The sequence below is a fragment of the Anser brachyrhynchus genome (assembly GCF_964034855.1).
Source record: "Anser brachyrhynchus genome assembly, chromosome: 4".
NCBI classification, from domain to species: domain Eukaryota; kingdom Metazoa; phylum Chordata; class Aves; order Anseriformes; family Anatidae; genus Anser; species Anser brachyrhynchus.
The window spans coordinates 40,781,278-40,800,511 of NC_137698.1; the positions used below are offsets into that span (position 1 = coordinate 40,781,278).

The 19,234-nt window shown below is 39.7% G+C and overlaps 1 protein-coding gene across 3 annotated transcripts in view; it reads right to left on the bottom strand.

Moving 5' to 3' along the window:
- Window positions 1–19,234, bottom strand: part of LOC308194891 (uncharacterized protein) — a 709,819-nt gene that overhangs the window by 275,622 nt on the left and 414,963 nt on the right. For all 3 annotated transcript variants that reach the window (XR_013950992.1, XR_013950993.1, XR_013950996.1), the window contains exon 1: window positions 1,661–4,417. The gene's annotated coding sequence lies outside the window, so the exon portion shown is untranslated. Of the gene's footprint in view, window positions 1–1,660 lie in introns of those variants that run through there.

Below are 19,234 nucleotides of genomic sequence, written 5' to 3' on the forward strand. Positions count from 1 at the left end.
ACGTTTGATTCTCTAAATAGGATGGATAACCACAGACAGGTCACCGGATGTGTACCAACATAAGTACTCACCAATTGCTCTAAAATAAAATAATAATAATAAAGAAATATTTGAATTCTTAACTTTAGTGAAAGGTTTAGAAAACAGCAAAGCAATAACTTAGGAAAAATTACCTGTGAAACAGGCTTCCCCCCACCATTACCTCCAAGCCTAGCAGAGCTGGGTACACTACCACTGCAGTGCAGATGGCAAACTGAACACACCCTGAACAATTACTTTGCCAATGACTGTACCACAAAGTGTGAACCTTTGATTAAAAACTCAGAGTTTTAATCCACCTCCCAGATCCATATCTCCATAGCAGAAAAGAAAACAAAATCCCTCCAACCCAGCCCTGTTGCTCTCAGATGAATCCATAGCACTGTAGAGAGAGATTCTCATTGCATCTACGTGGATCTCTCTTAAATTTCATAGCTTTTGTATACCGCAAACTTGAATATTGAAGAAAGTGTACACTAATTATATCCGCAGCACATTAAAAGAGTTAGTAAAACTCACGCCTACATTCGGCATGACATATTTCAAACAAATGAGGAGGATGACCCAGTGTGCCCGATGTTTAAGGACGACTTGCTGACCCCTTGTTGGAAGAAGTCCAAACTAGCTCTCATGCTGAGTGCTTTCCACTTGCACTAAAGCCTGGAGGACTAAAAGGCCCCTTGTAATAACACCAAGACCAACGCATACAAAGACAGGTGATCATTTAACTAGTACAGATAATTACAGGAAGGAATTGCAGCTTAGCATGCCTCTGCATAGCCTTTCCAATATCAACTTTGCTGTGAACTTCTCTTCTCACTGCCCAACACTGCTGTTCTGCAGGTGGTAGAACAATTTCCTACGACATTAGGAAGGATCTAGACCCAAACATCATCACAGCAAGGCCACAGAACTTGGACAGCAACAGCCACTTACTAAAATACTGTATTTGATAAATTCTCCATGACCCAAATGAAACTAATTAAATTCAGACTGACCTTATCATAATAAAATCTGTACAAGATATACCATGCTTAATACACTACATAAAAGCAAAAAATAGTAACAGCAGCAATCCCCATTGACAAAAATCCCTCAACAAATGCATTTGAAAATGCTCAGAGCTAAATTACCAAGTGAATAGAATTGAAAACCCGCAGAAACTGAAAGTCTCACGAAACGTTAGATTATCTCCTTACACGCTAGCATACATCACATCCCTTCTTCAGAATGTCAACCTGCACAAATATAATCAGATTTCATTTGACAATAACAAATTCCACAAGTTCTTCATGTTTGCAGGGCTAACAGTCAATTATCAGCAAATTTAATGTGCAATCTCTTAATGAGAGAGCTGTAAAGAAACAATAATTTCAATTGAAAAGATGGGATCCAAGGAGAAATATTGTAAATTCATGTTTAATCTAGAAGATATATTTTTCCTTACCTGACAACTTTTGGAGTTTTAAAAAATCCATACCTAAGACCTAAATTGGTGCCTAGAACTCACCTCTGACTTGTTAGTATGTTTTGTTTAGGCTGTTATAATGAGATCACATTTAGGTAACTGATTAAGAAGTAAACAAGAGGAAGAAATTCTGGGTACTTTAAATCATATTACCATCCAAGTCTTCAGGCAGGCTCCTGCAGCAGAGCCTCTGCAGCTGAACTCTCTTAATCACCTTCCTGTCTGGTGAGGTGGGTTGCCATAGCAAGGTGATGAAAAAAGCACATCCCCATCCTCTCTGAAGGAGCCATTAGCCCACTTTAAAGGATAGAATGGTTCAGATAAAAATACTAGTGCTTTGCAATCACATCAAATCTTTCATCACAAAGCACGGTGTAGCTAAACGAGCATGTGACTTCAGGTTTGCTAGAGAGGGAAATTGTTTCTGGGAATGCTCAACACTACAAAGCAAAACAAAGATTGTGTCCAGCATTAAGGAACATATTTCCTGATACATTCACTGGTTTCTAAGCATTTAACTTGCTCAGAAACTTGGTCATGCACTGAACACCCCAAAAAAACTCCCAACTGCAAGTGTGCAAGTAAACTATGCCTCAATTTGTTGAGTTACGAGGTTTACAAACACCCACAAGGAAAGATGAGTTATTTGTACGCCTGTACATGAGTGTGAGTGATGTTTCTTGAATCTTGGGGGTATATTTTAATTTTCTATTATTTTTAATCCCATCCAGAGTAATGAAGTCCAGAATAGACAGGAACAAAAGTTGCGTATGATTCTTATTTTTATCTTCCCCAAAAGTTTCACTAGGACATGTGGGAGAAAAACAAGGAAGAAAAACAAAACAAAAACAACAACAAAAAAAACCACACCCAACAACCATATTATTTACTTTCTTTTCCAAATACTTCTGATAAATAAGCTGTAACATATGCTAGGTACCTAAAAAGCTGAAAATCAAAATATTCTCACTTATCTTTTAAAAATGCTGGTCACTGCAGGCCTTTATTTGCATTTGTGCAAGGAAATGAAGTGCCAATACATAAAGCAATACCATATGTCAAAATAAAGCTTTAGAGAAGATGAGGACAACATGGAAAAAAAAAAAAAAAACAGATCCATCATTAAGTTTAGTTGTGCAGGGATTTTTCTCACATCTTCTCAGATAATTATGAATATATCTGTGACTGGCCAAGAAAGAGAAGAAGAAACATCTCAGGCAAAGTCTTGAAGCCAATGCTACTTTTTAATTGACTGTGTTGATGCCAGATTTTCAAACAGTGCACCCAAAAAGAAGCCAAGCACAGAAAGGTGCTTACCTGCTCGGAATGAAATGCAAGCTGAATATTCAATTTTTTCCAAGCTGCAGACTGGAGAGGCACTAATATTTGCAAAAATGTGTAGGTATCCCAAACATAAAATCACATGATTAGTTTTCAGTCTCATCTTGGTATGAGATGATGAAAGACAGCACACGTTTAACTGCTAAATATTTTGGATATAACTTCAAAATATCATGCAGTTTAAACAAATTTTTATAAGTTCATTCCTTGCGCTTCATTTCCCTAAATTAGATGGCATAGGATGATTTTGTAAGGTCGACATCAGCAAAGCAGCAAAGCCCAGTGAAAGACTTCACAGGAAGGGAATAGGATTTTGTTTTACAACAAAGCTGCCGCCACGTACTGACCCGACGCTCACACCTCCGTACCCCTGGGCACTGGGACGTGCGTCCCCGGTGCACTGGCTGGCACCCAGTGCCCAGATGCTTGCACCTAGGCAGCCCGAACAGCCCAGGACCATTCACTGGGGAGCACAAGGAGAGTGCTGGCATCAAGTCCTGCTGGCCAGCCTGGAATTTCCCAGATGCTGACCACCCCACAAGCTGTCAGGATTTCCTTGCCAGCCACCCCTGTGGATGTCCAGAGGAGCCACACGAGGTGCTGAGGATGCTGCCTCCAGCTGCTCAGCCCGCAGCATCCACATGCCCTGGCCTCATCTCTCCCCTCTGACTGCTCCTATTGACGTCCTCTGCAAAAGAGGCTCTGGAAGTAACCTACTGCGAACAAAAGAGTGGGCACTGATGCCCTTTCCTCCCATCCCTGTTATCCAACTAGTGCTTGCTATCATCTAGAAACAGCCAACTTTAGAGATAAATTGCCTTGATGTAATTGGTACAGCTGTTCCCATTTTACTTGCAAGCTCAAATGTGCACTTTAAAAAGTGTATTTAAATATCACACTCTGGTTCTTCCTTTCCTTCTGGAAGCACACAAATCCCCTATTAGTCCTCTCATTTGTGTAGTTTCAACTACAGTTACTTTTTTTCCACGTGCTTTTACATATATCCACACACCTAAAGGACTGGCAGTGCTGTTGTTTAACAGCCTTCTGATCTTAGCACGGTATGGTAAGACTTTCTTTACTTCCAGGGACAGTTCTAAATAGATGAAAGAACAATTGTGCTTCAGAAAACTAAGATCAGTTGTTTTACTGACTTAAGAACGGTGGCTGGGAACCTGTCCTGCAGGACAGGGCAGCACCCCAAAGCCCAGCATGGGGCTGGCTATTGCTCAGCTCCCCAGATGTGCATCAGCTTTCCGTTTTGGGAAAGGCAACTGTATACGAATAATGGGAGGGAACCACAAAACGTGGAAGAAAGGTCCTTGCTCAAAATGATCAATGTACGATAGCACAGACTGCTCTGTGGTGGATATCTACTCTGAAGTCTTGATGCCGCAGACTCTCTGAAACAGCATTCATCACACCGTACAACTGCTGTACAAAGCGCACGACCAATCCAGCAAAATAGAACAAGCAAGTTGCACAGTCCAACCCAGTTAGGTCCCGCTATCATCTGCTTGTCTTTGTTTCTGTATTAAGTATCGCTACAACAAACTGTAAGCATTACAAGGATATACCTTTAAATGCTTTTCATCTGCTCACCATCTTTACACAGATGCTAAGTAATTGCATCACCCATTCAGCTTCTCATTACATATTTGCAGCATCAATAGGAGACTAGAGAGAAAAAAAGAAAAAGATGACCAGTAGCATCTGCGTCTCTACAAAATGAATGTGTACACTGGTATATAGAGCGTGTTTCAACTGTATAACTTTGTCTATTCCCAGATGTTGACAGCTTTATTTAGTTCTAACCATTGATATTTACAAAGGGATCAGAAGAATAATACCTTCCAAGGAAGCAAGGATTCCACAGTCAAGTACCTGAGGCTCTTTATTTTATTTTATTTTTACCCCACCTGTACTCAAATTAAACAGCCAAAATTTCTTAAGGGTTATAAGACTAGCTTTGTTTGAAGGATGCTCATTCTTTTCTGTTAAAAACAGCAGCTAGGGTAGCGGGGAGGATCAGCCCAGAGGATCGCTTCTGAGGGTACAGCAGACTCATGCTGTTGGTCGGGATTGTCAGTTTACAGAAGAAAAGAACACCTTCTTAGTAGGTAGGCATGAGTTGTATGAAGGAGGCTCCTTTGATTTCTAAATGACTTAATTGAAAGGTAACTAACTGTTCAGTAAAGTGTGCTAAATACAAGATTGTGACTTTGCATCGTTGTAGGAGAGGGAAGAAAGACATCTGTCCAAATTTCTAGACGGCATCTCCATAACACTAACGAAACATAGGGTGGAAAGACATGCAGCATTTGAGGGCAACACCAAAGGAATGTTTATCCAAATGATCTTACAGCTCTCCAGGTAAAAAGCTCCACAAGCTTCCAGAGTAGATCGGTCCTGCTTAAAGAATTACTTATGCTGCCATATTTGTCTCTTATTATGTTTCCAGTGCTTTTTCTGACAAGGGTGGTTTGTCCCCACAGTCTTTCAACAATTAACTTGAAATCTTCTCTACACCACATTCCTCTTGGGATATTGTTCCTAAAATAATTCACCTATAAATTCCTTTCCCTCTCTCTTTTTTTTTTTTTGAGGGTGGTGGTAATAGGGATTTTTATTTCTCTCTGATTTTCTACTAGTTTGCGGTCCTCCATGATTCAAGAATTACAGACCCTTACTGTTTCTTGTTCACCCCCCATTTCCTTCCACCTTCCCATTCTCAAACATTTTTTTTCCCAGTAAGACAAAAACAGATGTGCACATCTCCATTATTCATTCCCTACTTCCAAAACAACGGGCACCAGTATCTTTTAAGTGGATAGCTTGTATGAGCTGCTCTACTAATTACCTGAAATATATTGAGATAATTAAAACAACTCATCATATTGTCTGAGAAAACATTATTTTAGCTCTACCTTTTTTTTTCATACCATTTTGTGGCTGTTGTTGGAAGCATCCGTTTGTCTCTAATGCTTCTTAAAAATAAGATCTTAAGATCTCACTCATATTTTGTTTTGTTCAGAATGTTATCGATTCGTTATTGCTTGACTCTGAAGATAGGTCAGGAGTACTAGATTCCACTGTATACCAGTGCCTTCTGAATAAAAGAAGAAAACACCAGCATCAGCATAAATGTGTAGGATGCCTCAGTACAGTAACTTTTTTTTTTTTAGTGTTTTCTGTAAATAAGTTACTTCAATAATTTTGCTTCTTGGTACATGGGTTTAGTTATATAGTCTTTCTACCATAAGAAAATGTGTGTATATATGCATTTTTAAAACACATTTTCTTGTTTCTGCAGAGTTAATAAAATACCGCAGGGTAGGCCATGTGCTTGCAATCACTGGATGTACAACTAAGGAAATTTAAATGCTGTGCACTGCCTGGTACCCCATAAATTTCCCTCCCCTCCCCAAGCCTCACACAGCTTCATCACTGAGCTCAAGTTACAGAGCTGCTTGAAAGGTGCAAGTAATTTATACAATTCCGATCACTCTGACAGTATCAGGAAACAATTCTGGAAAGTCTGCAATTGCTTCACAAAATGTCAACTGTTTCGTCTCATGGTAAGACATTGTTTAAGACTAAGCATTAAAAAAAAAGGAAACACTGAAGGAGTCTTTTAAAACATACGATAAACTTGGATGGAACCAGACAAGGTTTGACCATAGCCAGCTATATAGCACCTATCCATTACTGAAGAACTTAACCTAAGCAATTGTCAGGAATACATTTGACTGAACTTTGTGGGTGTTACTTAGGTGCAGCTGTGATGAGGCAAATAAATTCCTCTATCCACATGCACTAATGCAAATATGAACTGAGTAAATAAAGCAGCCCAGCATCATACAAATAACAAAAAAAAGGGATCTTATAGTTCATAACAGGAAATACTGGTAGAAACAGAACCAAGGACAAAGTCATGGATGTAATGCTAGATTTCAGGTGTGCATTTTTTTATTTTTTAAATCTGACAACAGACTTTATTAAATATTTTAACCATTATAAGGTAATTCTTGATAAACAATACTTGACTTCTGCCAACTCATAGTACGGAGTTGTTTGCACACACACATCATGCTATATATAACTGTAAATTAATTACTGATAATTGCCAGTTTAGTTTTTGACTAAAGCTAGCTGATATTTTTGAATGTTAATTGTTTTTATATACTTTCATGAGCAGTCACTGTACCAAATTAAGTCTTCCTACCTAACCCATGAGCCATCTTGTGACTATCCAGTAACCATGTTACTTCTCAAACCAACAAGTAACAGGGAACCAGGCATCAGTTATGACACTAGGAAATAGGTGTTCTAGGTTAGGGACTTGCTCTGAAACGCAGGTGGTCTCAGCCCACTTTTGGTATCCAACCAACCCTCCTCTCCCTGATTACACAGTACCAACTGTTGCTAACTTGAGCAGGACACAACTTACTGGGTAATCAACAGAAATTGTGTACTTAATTGCAGCAAAGATCTGGTTTGAAATAATTGCAGGGAATGGTGGCAGCTATAGTGTTCTCTAGAGTGTTCTGGGAGGATCCCTTCTTGTTATGTTATGCGCACTGATTTGACCACATCAGGCTACTTAAAGGGACCACAAGGTCCCAGGCGATGGCAGCCAGTTCCCTGACCGAGGTGTGATGAAGCAAGATGACTAAGTGTTGGGTTAGGTGTCAGGTTGACCCTCACATACACTCCAATGCCCTTTTCTTCAAAGGGAACAGGCTTGCAGGATAGCTACGCTGATTTTAATCAATTGATTATCTAGCCTTTACTACTGTAAAAGACCATAATTTCCAAACCATTATTAATACAGAATATGGTCTGCTGTCAGTGAAGGATTTCACTTCAGGACTCAAGAAGTTTAATAAAGAATATTTTGGTGAGTTCTGATGTGATTTTATATTTCATAATTGTGGCATATGTCACATGAAAAGAGGTGGAGTAGTAGCTGAAATATAAGATCTGCAGATATTTCATCTCTCCCTATGAATAAAATTAAAATCATGTTGGAAAACTATTCTGGGTACCATTCTTCTCCTGAGTGCCTGCTTAAGATGACAGATAAATCCACACCAGCAGATTATGTCTACTGTGAACTAGAATAGTTTAGCCATTGTTCTATATTCCTTGCAATTCTTTTAAGCCTTACAGATTTTGTACAGACCATGGTTCCACAGGAAAGAAGAGTTTAAAAAGCTAGTTAAATCATCACACTATTAGAAGAGGACAGATGAAGTCCTAGCACGTGTGCATCGGCATGTTTCATTTGTGGTTGACTGTACCGTGTATATGTGCATAACCAATGTTACCACAAATCTATTCAAATACAGTTCATACACAAGTACACTCTAAAACTGTTTGCCTGAGTGTTTCAAAAACATTTATTAAATGAAATCACAGATATCCTTTTCTACAAGGATCATGTTTATTAGAATATGATAATTGTCTATTAAGAGGAACAACACAGCCTATTGTCCCTTGTCCTCTTTTACTATACCACAGCAAAAAGATGCTCAGGTCTCCCAAGCACATTGATTACGCTCACCTGTTCTCATTAGGTCTGGGAAAACCATCTTCTGGGGTCACAAAGGTTAGGAAGGAAGAGATGCCAGGAATAGCATGGACAACATGCAAAGACAAAAGACAACAATTGACAAGCACAAGGGTGGAAGCTTTGTATGGAGTGAGGCAACTTAGGTAGTTGTTTACATGTTGGTGTTTCTCTGGACTGCTCCACTGAGAGCCTTTGGGAAATCAAAGGAGAGAAAAAACACTTGCTGGTCTTCTGGTTGGAGGGGTGAGCAATATGCCAATGTGACTGTCATTGGAGGAAGACGACACTGTGTCTACATACAAAACAGCATGAGAGGGGAAAGGTACAGTTTTGTCCATAACGATATCAGCCAGGTGCTTGAAGGACTCAAAGAAAGGAGTATGGGACAAAACTATAGATTTTGAAGCAACAGCTGTATTACTAGAAATTGGTGCGACTTGCATAATTAGAAACAGTCTTTTGGGAAAATAATGAATTCAAAGAACATGTGCAAGAAAGAATTGAATCTCTACACTATTGTTAGGTTTCCTTCTCTATCCTTAAAGCAACCACCACATGGGAGGTATCAAAAGTAGAAAGAAAAAAAAATCCAGTTAGAAGATGTATTGCTTTGTGGTAGACACGCTCTCCCCCCACATTACTGTGTTATTTTACACCACTATTGTGTCACAGTTTTTTTCATGTCTTTTCTCTCCCCTCAATCATTTCAAACCCGTCATTTAAAAGTAAGCAAATCTTTTTATAGGAACAAAGTCAGTCTCACTTATGTCCTGGTTACATTGCTCATTTGCATAGCACAGAGTTTCAGACATGATTTATTAGTAAAATACATGCTTTGATGACTTGACTCATTTCTAAATTTGCAAGCCAGGGCTGACAGAGGTTTTATGCGTTGACGTTTCCCAGACTTACTCCCTTGCGTGAGCAGAGCGGCGGGCGCTGATCCATGGGGCCAGCTCGGCCGCCCATACGGCTCTCCTGCAAGGCACAAAGGCTGGTCTAAGCCAGAGCCCAGACCCCGTACACTGGGGGCTCCTTCTCACTCAGTAATTCCAGCTTCATTCATGCCTTCCCATCTCCAACCCAGGGCTGAGGAAGCAGAGGGAAAGAGCTTCCTGCCCCCAACCTCACATCTCATATGCTGGGACAAACATAATGCTGAACTTGCCTCCGCTGCTCTGTACAAACAGCTCTCTGAACCGTATCAGCATTTTGCATGCATTGTAAATTTGGGAAAGAAAAATAAGTTAATTTAAAATGTGCCGCAGTTTGTGCCAATGTTGTTGATGTCACCCTGAAAGAATTCCCACCCTTAACACACACTTCTTGAAGTATTTACAGTTTATCTGCGAGACTCAAGATTTTCATTAGTCAAAGTGTTGTTTCTTTACAAACATATGGAAATCCAAACTTTCCCAGTTATTTTGGTACTGCAATAGATTTGAAAACTAGGCAGGACTTACGTTAAATTTAAGATTACTTTGCCACCATATGAGGAGAGGTAGCAGCAGCTGCATAACGTAGCATACAACAATAAATTATGTTTGCTTTACAATTGGTATTTCAATCATCTTTCCACATAGGCAAAGAAGAACTGCAAAGTTTCATTACCAGACCAGTATTATACAGTGGTTACTGATCGAGCAGGGTCCATCATAAGCTCTATAAGCAGACAACAGAAGCCCTTCTGAAAGCTGAGGAACTGCAGATCAGACGCATGATCTGCATTACAGAAAACAAGCAATGGGATATGAACAAGAAAACCCCTCCAAATCCCTCATGAGCATATAGTCATCAACTATAGGACTGTCCAGGGGCCTGGGATGAGTGGAAGTTGCCTCAAACAGCTTTAAGTTTTCCTAGCAGTTATACACCACCAGGCACTGGTGGTCAGCAAGGGGTCTTCAGAGCTCCACTCACCTTCCCCCTTTCCTTTCTCTTTCCCCACTCACATGCTCCAAACAAGTTCTCTAGTGGGTTTAGATTCTCCTTTCATATTCTTTGGAAATTTAGATTCTAATTTCAAATTCTTTAGAAAAAAATTAACCACTGCAGCAATAGTGAAATTAAATTCACAATATGGTCTAAAACCTTTTTTTTTTTTTAAGTAATGAGGTTCACGAAGTCATTGACAATAAACCTCGTCATTAAGCTACTGATAATCCCACAGTTATATTTCCTACAACTTGCAGTTCATTTTCTGATGTTTCTCCTAGACACATCAGAATATAAAAAATGAAGAATATGACTTAAGTTTTCCTGCTGAGTCTGAAAACAGAAAGATGTCCAGAAAACAAGGTTAAAGAATAACATCAAATAATTGATTTGGAGGAAAGATTTAGAATTCCAAAACTGACTAATAGTTATCATTAGCATTTGGAGTCTTCTAATAATCAACAAGAAGGAATTCAGAGCTGGAACCACTGAGAACTACAGTATTTTTAATCATTACGGAATAATTACCACAAAAGTAAGAAAACTTTGCTCATTTACAAATCCAAGAGCAGTAGAAAGAGATGAATGACGGGTTTGCCTCTGCTTCTTATTAAAGTCTTTTTTGTGCCAATGTGTCAGAGGCAAAGAAACTAAAAATCCAGTAGATATGGGTCTCCAGGGAGCACAACAAGTCAGGGATTTTCTGATGAAAGTTTTTTTTTTTTTTTTTCATAAAAATTGGATTGCCTGAAGGAATGTATGAACCAGTTTAGATGAGAAGACCATTTCTGGCTAAATGAGGGAAAGGGGAAGAAAAAGCCCATTCCCTCTTACTTCCAAGTAAGTAAAATCTGTAAAAATTAGAGCACTTAATTGGAACATGCGACACTTCACTCAACTTCATCCCAAAAATCTATCCTAGCCACCAAGCTGCAAAGCAAGCTTGATCGTTTATTGGAAGTGGAGGGGAAATGAAAACAAAGAGCAGAGAAGAAAGTGAGATTCATCTAAGAAAACCAACAGCCTGCTAGTCATTGTGCTCACCTTAGAAGTGAAAAATGAAGCTTTCAGTGCAGCTAATCAAGCCAGAGTCAGTCCTTCGAAGTCCAAATGTGTACCCTGCTAGCTTGGGTATGGCTATTCTGACAAAAAGAACTGGTCTCTTGCTTTTCATGAAAGAAGTCTGAGGTGTCCTCTGTGCTTAACATCACCTTGAAAAATGACAGCAGACAGGTGCACCTAAAGACCCACTCGTTCAGTCCCTGATATGAGTACCCAGCACAAGGCCAACTATACTAATGATAGCACAAGTCCTACGATACATATTCACAGATCATATTAGAGCAGTGACGTGGCTGTGGACTTTAAGGCTCATTCTGTGCAAGGCAAAAATCACCGTCACAATCATCTTGCTCTGTAAGAGGGCAGAGAGAACGAGAGGGCCCTGCGGGCTGCGACTGAGGTGCTACGGTAAGCAGCCACAAATACCTGCTGCTCAGAGGATGCCCCCATGCACCCCATTGTTTTCCTCTGTTGAATTCAAGATCCATGCTGTGGGAAAAAAAAAAAAATCTCTACCCCCAGGTGCTTGTTTGATTTCCTCTTCTAAAGAGAAACCAACACAGAGAGGCTTCAAAACACCAATCTCAATTTTATTCCTCCCACCTGTGGGGGTAGGGAATGGACCAAACTGCCAAAAGCTAAGCTACAGCCACCTCTACATTGGCAAAAAGCAAAAGTAACATCAGCATAGTGAGCAGTAATGCTCTGAATTTAAACAGCTCGGCAGAAGTCAGAATATTGCCCTATTTCCTTAACTAGTCTAATTAGAGTATAGAATTCAATTTGGAAAGTACATTTTTAATAAACTTATGCTGAAGCACATTACGTTCTTCTTGAAAACGTTTCAGATGTACAATTACACTTTACAGATCTGTGAAACAAGAACAGATATGCCTCGCCTTTGAAATGATGTTACGTAAAGCTTCTTTCTTCTCTAGATTAGCACAAACAACAAGATTAAAAGCATTTCCAAAATGAAGCAGGATGTGTACAAAGCTGTCATTTCTACAGCCAGTACCATGTTAAACCTCACACAGTGAAATAATTAGCTTGGGTTTTGTGTGTGGATGCGGATTTTTTTTTTATTTATTTTTTTTTGAAGCACTGACATGGATCAATTTATTTGAAAGAGAACATAAGATGTTGATATTACAATGGCCTCTTTGAATCACACTAAATAAAAAGAGCTAGGCCTCAAATAGCTTGCAATTGTTAAGAGACTTCAATGTCTGAAAAGAGAATGACTGATGATGATGATGATTCAGAACTCATTGCAACTGGCGACATATATGCCCTACACTCACTGAAAGAAAAGCCAATAGAGTGGATCCTTTTCCTTGCTGTACCCTATACATGAGATTTATTGTTGTGCATCCAGTTTCAAAATCTTCAGAACAAACATCCAACTGAGCAGCTTTTAATTTAACAGACAAATGAAGTATTTTGTATAAGTTTTCTTCTCTTTTGACTCTACCCCCAACAGCTCAAGCAAGCAGAGAAGTAAAACACGAGAAGTTCCCTTTTATTAGAGTGCTAGCTGACATGAACTATATTGTCATGCTTAATGACAAAATCCATAGGGAACCAAAAACCACTATATGGTAGAAATCCCTGTACAAAGAAGCTTTAACTGAAGACCAAAGAAGCTCATATTACTCAGCATATTAAACTACTAGCACTAAAATCCTTGAAATATATTAGTACAGTGGTACATTTTTACAAATTTCCTCACAAGAGCTTCAGTACAACTGAGTTTCTCCAACACTGGAAAGACTACGTAGCCAGGGGATATTTTTGTACTGCTTATCATCTTTTATCAATATACACTTGCTTTCAAGAATTGGAGCGCTTCAATATCAAGAGTCCTTAATTGTAAGTAGATGATTATGTTTCATCACAATGAAGCTGGAGCTGAAAAGCACATATGAGTTTATTCACCTCAAGTCATCCCAGTTTTAAGAGGAATATTTTAAAATTCTTAAAATTGTTGTGTTTGGGGATCTTTAGTTTGAACAAAGCACTTAGATGCATCCTTTCCAAAGTTTTTCCTTCAATTTCCTTAGAAGCATATACAATACATTCACAACAGGTATATCAAGAGTATAAGGGAGGATGCAGCAACATTCCCATTGAAATTCACAAGACAGAACTTCACCTCTGATCACTATTAGTCTTTTTCAGTTATAACCTTTTAAAAAAAATCCCTTCTTTTGCAGTCTTACTCTGAAAGCATCTGATTCATTAATATTTCCAACTCTAGCTAAAATCCTTGTCAAACATTGAAGGAAATCATGAAGTTAGTCTTTGTAAGATGTCCTTCACACGTGCTTTAAATTTGTCTCTCGTTTACAAACATAAGTGTTCTTCATTATCCACTGTACAATAGCATGAAGCTCTCGAAATTATCATTCTCATAAAATGTAGCAGGATTATACTGGAAAAGAGCATTCTGATAGAGAAGTTTGGTTGTGCAGTGGTAAAGCAGATGCACAAGTAGCAGGACTAAGGGAAGACTTTGATCTCACCTACCTTTCATGTATAATTGACAGTTGTAATTTGGACTCAGGGATGACAGAAAGGCAGCTGAGAAATTCTTTGAGATGCCTGTGTACAGAGAAGCAACATATGCTTAATACAAGCTGAAAGGAAAATACAAAGCCTGAAGAATCAACATTGCAGAGCTTAAGTGCTACACAGCACAGCGGTCATACATGAAAGGGTGGCCCATACAGACCTCATCAACGCAACCATCCTCTGGTCAGACTGTGAGTTAGTAAATTAGTCCTTGCTATAAAAGTTAACATGAGCAATTGACTGAGGAGCACCCAGATGCAGAGAAATGGTGATGGGTTTATTCACAGAAGGAAGAGAGAGCAAAGAGAGGGGGCACCAGAAGATCTTATCTAGAGTAATACCACCTGAATACCCAACATTTGTCCCTCAGGGTTTTTCCCCAGAAAGTGGATGTGGGGAAGATATATTGTAATCTAGAATATTTTAATCTCTGCCTCCCAGGTGCCAGCCCCCATCCCCCCCCCCATCCATAACCCACCACTGCAAAAGCAGCATGCGAGCTCAGCATGCTTCCAGGCTTTTGATCTATGAGGAAAGAGCCTGTAGTGGAAATGATGTGGGAGGCAAAGCTTTGGGTACAAGTGAGATATTTACCAAAGAGTATTTTCTCATTTGTTGCCAAGAATAAAAACTGGTCATGGTGTTGATGTTGGCCATTTCAGGAAGGAGCAAAGACCTCCAGCTGAAACAGCAGCACTTTGAAGCTTCTGTGAAAGGGCTAAAACCCAACTCTCACATGCTTTATAATAAGCAGTAGTACAAGTAGAAAATGGACTTAAATTCCTTTAGGTGAAGGCAAGTTAACACTATAGTTAAATTTTAGAGTGAGCACAGACAAAATGCCCACAATGGGATCATTCTGGTACCTCAAAGATATTATGAGCTTCACAGCACAGATGGGTACAATTTACTACTCTTCTCCATTCAGTTTTGTCTCACAATACAGATCTTCAATGCAGAAGTTACTCCCAACATGACTTATTTCTGTTAATCCATACTGTTGATCTATCCTGTTCCTCAAATACTGTATCAGATAAATATGTATTGCTACAAGTAGTCAAAAAAAATAAATCAAAGTTTTCACCTCCTGTAATGTATTGGCAAAAAGCCCTCAGGAACAAAAACATGTCTGAATCCTCAGGTTACCTGCAAACGCTCTACTTCAAGGCACAGAGGAGCAGGGGCAGGCTGCCCTCCAAACCAGGGTCCCTGCACTGGATCCCACATGAGCTGCCAGCTGCAAGAAAGCCAGCATGAGGCCTGACCCTGGGGTCCTGGATGCCCCAAATTCTGTCAAACTTTCTGCAACACAAAGTTTTTCTCTGTGTTTCAGAAGTTTTGATGAATTCAAACTTGTATGTAGACTTCATTTCACAAGAATATTTCCACATTAACTGCTACTATTTTTTCCTTGTGTTGCTGGATATAGCCCCAGGCAAACACCAAAACCCTGTGGTTTGTAGACAGACATTAAAACTGTTCAGTGAAAGCACAATTCCAGTCAGAGGGATGCACTAAATGCCTTTTCACAATATCACCAAACAGCAAAACAGCAAACTCATGCTTCTGCCACAAAACGTTGTTTTACCTTCACTGGGCAAGATTTTGCTTCTTTTCCACAGGCTACGCTTTTGGGGAAATCACTTGTGGCCACAGCAGCATTTCACTTTCAGTGGGGCATTCTGCACTGTTCAGCCCACAGACAGAACTGAGCACTGAGGAAGGCAGCAGGACAGCACACGTCTGCTGCACCTCTCTTTGCACTTTAAAAAAAGATGACACTGAAGAGCCTGTACCTTTAACACGATTTAATAAGAGGTACATATTACAAAAGAAGTTTTAAGATGACAAGTTGAAAAAAGGCTAGTAAAACACATTTGAAAGATAAAGAAAAAAATATGCATTAAGTGTCAGGCTACTTATCAGCTGAAGACTGCCATCCATAGTGCTAAAATAGGCATGTAGGAATGGCATTTTGAATGTTATCGCTCTCTTACTATCCACCGATCAGTCTAAGCAGCATTTGGTGAAGTGTTTTAAGCAGATGCACAAAACTTTGCTTTATCCTCAGGAAAGTCAGGTGTTCGGATATGCACAACAAAAGGGATTTATTCCACTTCCAAAGTAGTTTTAATTTGCAAAATCCACAACATATACAATAAATCTGTAAGACAGATGGCCATAAATCCCTAATGAAACCCTGCCAATGTAAATATTGTAAAAAGGATAAATAGCACTTAACTACAACATGGACTAGCAAGTTGCATTTTTCCTCATCTTCCTTCTGCTTTTCACCAGTCTCCCAGGCCCTCTCCAGCACACAGCATGCACAACACCACAAGATGTGCTGCTGGTGACTCTGCATGGCCCTTACTCTTCTCTGCCTTCATTTGTGTGTGTGTGTGTGTGTTGTCTTTTTTTTTTTTTTAAAGTATTGTTACTTTCAACATTTGTAGAAGGCCTAGAAGACCCCTTCTAAGGCCCTAGAAGGGTCTTCTGTATCTATAATGATACAGAAGCAGACACCTGCCCAAGATGAAAAGCTAACAGGGGCAGGAAAAAATACATCACAAGCATGAACGAACAAAACCACCAGTCACGTGAAAAGACCTGTGGTAGACAAATTAGGCAGTACTATAAGCTTAGGGGAAAAAGCTGGCTCTAAGAACTGATTTATTTAGTCATTATTTTGTTAGTCATTTGTTTTTTTATGTAGGCAAACCTGAAGGAGAACAACTAGCTTAAAGCATTACTGGAACGAGACTCTTCAAACTAAAATCTTTCAGCTCATTTCCAGGCTGCTCTCATGCTCTGCTACCAAGGAAAAACAGTTGCTCGTTACCTTTTACTTGAGCTAGGCTGGCATGTTTTCATCCTGGCCCAGAGTCACAGTGCTTTAATATATACCATTTTAATACCATGCTGTTTCTTAACTGGCTGGCTAACCAAATAGGGAATACAAGTGACCACTTTTTCTGCCTCTTTTCACAATCGTGGGTGGTGGAAACCAACATAAGAAGTCAGTAACTGTGTGCTTTTTGCTGTCTCCCCTCTACTTCCCCTACATATTCCAGAAAGGAAAAAATATATATATATCCTTGATCATCGAGTTTTCCTTTTATCCTGTCCTTACAAGATGAGAGATAAATCTTTACCTATGAACTGGCAATTTTTACCTGTAAAACTCAAGAAGCCAAGAGACACCACCCTGACCATTATACAGAGGATTTCCAAATTCTCAGCCAAGAGATGAGACCACAACTTCAACCCAGTAAATTGACCTTCAGCATAACACCTGACAGCACATCCAGATTGCAACATTTAGCTGTATTAAATTTTTTTCCTCATGCTATATACTCTACAACCATCATTTATTTCATTTTAAAATCTGTAATTTTAATCCATATCTATCATGGGATGTTTCCACTTTTAATATTTCTACTCATGTTGCAAAAAAAATCCCAGTTGTGTTTTTGAAAATAAAAAATCTCAATTCTATAGCAACAGAATGACAATTTTTCTGTATTTAAAATGTATTTTATATCTGGAATAGCTGTAGTTGGGTTAAAATTCAAGACAACTTGTAAATGCATTAAGCAGCTTGTCTGTAACACAAGGTACTTCTCCATACGCCATTAAGTATTGCATTCAGTCATTTGACAGACATGTGAATACTGGATTTTAAGCTTCAGTGTCCAGAGGAGGACTACAAAGATGGTGCAGGGTCTAGAGGGGAGATTTGTGAGGAGTGGCTGAAGTCCCTTGATTTACTCAGCCCAGAGCAGAGAAGGCTGACGGGAGGCCTCACGGTGGCCTGCAGCTTCCTCACGAGGGGAGCAGAGGGGCAGGGGCTGAGCTCTGCTCTCTGGGGACAGTGACAGGACCCAAGAAAACAGCGTGGAGCAGGGACAGGGGAGGGTCAGGCTGGGTGTTAGGGTAAGATTCTACACCCAGCGCGTAGTCAGGCACTGGAGCAGGCTCCAAAGGGCAGTGGTCACGGCCCTGAGTGTGATGGAGTTCAAGAAGCATTGGGACAACACTCTCAGACTTAGGCTCTGATTTTTGGGTGGTCCTGTGCGGAGCCAGGAGTTGGACTCGACAATCCTTGTAGGTCCTTTCCAACTCTAAGGAGAATATCATCCTAAATTTTGGTTGCTGTGGGAAACAGTAGTGCTGGCACTTCTACACCTTTGTGAGTGAAATTCATTACACAGAGAACTGTGTTTGGAGACCAAGGAGCAGCTGTAAGATCTTGATTTGCAGCCAACAGAGCACCCAGTAGCTCCCTAAGATACTGCAGCTCCACAGCAGAGAGCAGCACTGCAGTCCTGCCCCTGGAGAAGAGCACAAGTTACTGCCACCTCCACAACAGAGCCAGGAGTGTGCAAGCAGCAGAGCTGTGCTTGGAGCAGCCGTGCAGGAAACTTACACGGATTCAGGCAGACAGGGATGACCTGCGTGCTTTCTAGCTTTCCCTCCGGAGCTTCCAGCAGGCTCTGCCTCTCAACATGGCCAAAAATAAATAAAAACAAGTGGGAGGATGGTGATCTTGCTGAATGCCATTGTTCACAGGGCCCTTTAACATCTCAACTTTAAGCTCTGCTTCCGTACTCTATAGAATAACTTAGATCAAAGACACAAAGAACACCAAAAACATTAAAATCAATTAACTCCAACTTCAAAGCCACCTGATTTGTTGGTAAATTATTTGGTCAATGACTGATTTGATGCACTTTGTTGAAAAGTGGGCCAGAACGGAAGAACACAGACATTAAACCACAATTAGTAGAATTAAGTAGAGGGAAGAAAAAACACACAAACATAATACAGTGTTGAGATTAAAGGGTAAAGAAACATGATTTCTCTATTGAGGAGAAAATATAATTGAAATGGAAGCAAGCAGAAAAGCAAGAGTAAAAAAGAAACATTAGAATTCAAAAAATTAGCCTCACAAAGAGGTGGGATTTACTTTTCATTGCCATAATGATACTAAGTTCTGTTTCAGATACATTAAATATACAAGGCTGTTAGTCATCAAGAGTAAAAGGAGTGAAATTATTGCTTATTAATCTCAATGCTCCTGATGGGTTTCAAGCTCCAGAAGCAGCTATGCAGCTTCTTCAGAGATGGTGGTACAACACTGCAGAAAGCTTCATCCCAAGAGTAGTTTCAGGCCAACAAGTTCTGCACTTCTTTTCTTTTTTTTTTTTATTTTTTTTTATTTTTTATTTTTAAAGCCA